The following is a 3,017-nucleotide window of genomic DNA, read 5'->3' as shown; positions in this document are numbered from 1 at the left end:
TATACCACTTTTTGCACCCCTTCAATATTAAAAGTTGGGATAAAACCGGTCAAAGTAGTTAATAATAAAATTAATTTTTTTAATAGGTTTGGTTCTATATTTTTAACTGGTAGAGTGAAATATTAATAGATTAAAATATTGATAGATTAAAAGAAAACTTGTATGTATTGAAGCCTAAGCGTTTTTTCCCCTGCTTTTAATAAAATACCCTATATCCGCTCTCATTTAGGTTTTTTGGTCACATTTAGGCATTTGAACAAAATAAAATTTAAGTCTGTTAAAAGTCCTATTCCGATAATAATGAAGCATTTACCCCATTCCTTGTCATTCCGACCATGGTTATATCGGACGAACTAGACGCGATTCAAAATGTTATTATTTCATATTTATATGAGTTTTATTTAATGTTTCAGATACAGAAAATGAAGTTGAGTGTGAAATCAACACATCATTTGCTGATAATACTCAGGAAATATTCTTGCAAAGTATGTTGAAACCAATTTTACTTTTGTAGTATTATTATATTGACTTTTGTGTTTTGAAACTATAAATTTATTTTTAGAATTTTTACTGTTACTTTTAATGAACAATAGTAATGTTGGCTAAATATATATTTTATACATGATATATCCATCCCTATTATAGTGGAAATTTTGAATTGCTAAATGCTATGGTTAGAATTTAATATAAAATGTTGCTTAACATTTATATTTATTGCATGTCTCTTTGGAGTTGCAGTAGATTCACATTTTATTGCATGGCAATTTTAAAATTAAATCTTATACCAATTTTTCCGACATTTTATGCATCTCTTTTTCTTTTGTTGTTAGTTTTTATTACATTTGCTTTATTAAAATTATTCTTGGTAATATAGGACACTTTATATCATAATATAAAATTTTAGTTTTAGAAAACTTGTTTAAGTATCAAAAGGTTTTATCTGTAATGTTAATAAATATAACGAGGTTGATGGCAATATCACTTCCATGCTCCCTACTCTTTCTACTATTTACTCTTTCTGAATCTAATTGTGGAAATCAAGAAAGGTTATTTGTAAAAGCCATAATGCTTTTGCGAGTAAAAGAACACATTGCAAACACTAATCACATTTGTTGTTAATAACACAAAAAGTAAAAATAGTAAAAGTGAACCAATTTTTCCGAACCTCTGATTATTTTTTATTATTATCTTTTCATCTGAATCCCAAATATAAAATAGTATCTATAAAAAATTCAGAGAATTGTGAATTGAATTTTTAGGCAATAATACAGAATTTACTTTTTTATTCAATCAATCTTGCCTTCATTTAAAAATTTAAATTTTAGTCTTATCAGAGATTTTGCAACTTTTTACTTTCTAATTAAAGCATAATATTTTTCTAATTTCTGTAGTATAATTTATGTATTTCCTATACATATTATAATTTTTTATATTCATATTTTAGGTGTACCTTCTACTTCAGTACCTTCTACTCCATTACCTTCTACTTCAAGACAACTCACGAAGAGAATTATTAGAAAAAGAAAAGCTGAGGTGATTCTCAACAGTTTGGAGCAGACTGATAATTTGCTAAAAAAACTATGTGTTGAAGATAATGAGGATGAGCATTTTTCACAACTAATGAAATTTTACTTAAAAGATGTGCCCACAGAAAGAAAATTAGACATACACCTAAAACTTTTGTCTGTTTTGAGAGAAGAATTAGCGAAAAACAAATAAAGAATGCAATGAAAAATATATATGTAATTATTTACAATTCAATACCAATTACAACCAACCACACATATTTTTTACAATAGCTGACAGTGATATTTGTTGAAAAATTGTTACAATTGTTGCATTAATGATAATTTTTACTATTTCATTTTAACATTTTATAACATATTATAATTTTTAAAGAAAGGTTTTTTATGTGTTCAGTACGAAACCTTTGTATGTGTTTAGTACGAAGAAGGAAAACAAAACTTAGCTGCACTGTACAAAGACTCTAGTTGTTAAAACAATTAACTATACTAAAGTAAAAAACTATGTGCTGAGATTGAAATTCCTTAAATATTTTAATTTCAAATAAGAAAAAAAAAAAATCAAATATGAAGAATTAATCTTTTTTTTTCTGCAGAGTATACAAAAAAAAAATAATTATAAGACTATTTTACATTTGTGACATTTATTTTTCTTTACCGAATCTCTTAAAATAATAATGCTAATTCAAAAAAGCACTATTTAAAAATTTGACTTGAGATATTGGTTTTAAGAAAATATGGTCAATGAATTTTTTGAAAAGCACTGTTAAGATAAAATGCAGTATACAGTACAACCTGTAATTACAGTGACTCACAAAAGTGTTGGTACACTCATGACTTCCAATGAAGTTTATTTTTAAGTAATCAATGATCAAAAACTTTATCGCACAAAAAGTCATTGCACACTTTCAAAAAAATCTATGCCTATTAGTAAATATTATGATTTTTTTAATTAGAAATATTAAGTTGAGTTTCCTTTCATATCTGCAATAACTTTTATAAATTTGTAAATAAATTTGCAAACTTATTATGTTGTGGGAAATTCAAGCAGAATATTTTTTACCATATTTTACACAAACTGAGGATGAAATATTACGGCGAAGAAAAAATTAAAATATAATGTTGCTATTACAAGTTTGATACTAAATTGCAAATATATAAAAAAGTAAATGAAGAATAATAAAATAAAAAATTGAAGTAATACATTAAAAACAATTTAATTAGAAATATTAAGTAGAGTTTCCTTTTACATCTGCAATAACTTTTATAAATTTGTAAATAAATTTGCAAACTTATTATGTTGTGGGAAATTCGAGCAGAATATTTTTTACCATATTTTACACAAACTGAGGAAGAAAAAAAGAAATATTACGGCGGAGCAAAAATTAAAATATAATGTTGCTATTACAAGTTCGATACTAAATTGCAAATATGTAAAAAAGTAAATTAAGAATAATAAAATTAAAAAGTTTAAACTATCTTATCTTATTTTTG

At 24.8% G+C, this 3,017-nt stretch overlaps 1 long non-coding RNA gene across 1 annotated transcript; it reads left to right on the top strand.

Moving 5' to 3' along the window:
* The first annotated feature begins 380 nt into the window (after positions 1-380).
* Positions 381-1,974, top strand: LOC147808608 (uncharacterized). The gene is made up of 2 exons (XR_015434344.1): positions 381-485; positions 1,445-1,974. It is a non-coding gene; the product is annotated as an uncharacterized LOC147808608 (long non-coding RNA).
* Positions 1,975-3,017: the final 1,043 nt, after the last annotated feature.

This window comes from Parasteatoda tepidariorum, chromosome 5 (genome assembly GCF_982258835.1).
Source record: "Parasteatoda tepidariorum strain Cologne lab strain chromosome 5, Ptep-v5.0, whole genome shotgun sequence".
NCBI classification, from domain to species: Eukaryota; Metazoa; Arthropoda; class Arachnida; order Araneae; family Theridiidae; genus Parasteatoda; species Parasteatoda tepidariorum.
Note: the sequence above shows the minus strand (reverse complement) of the source record. Positions and strands in the feature narration are given on the sequence as shown.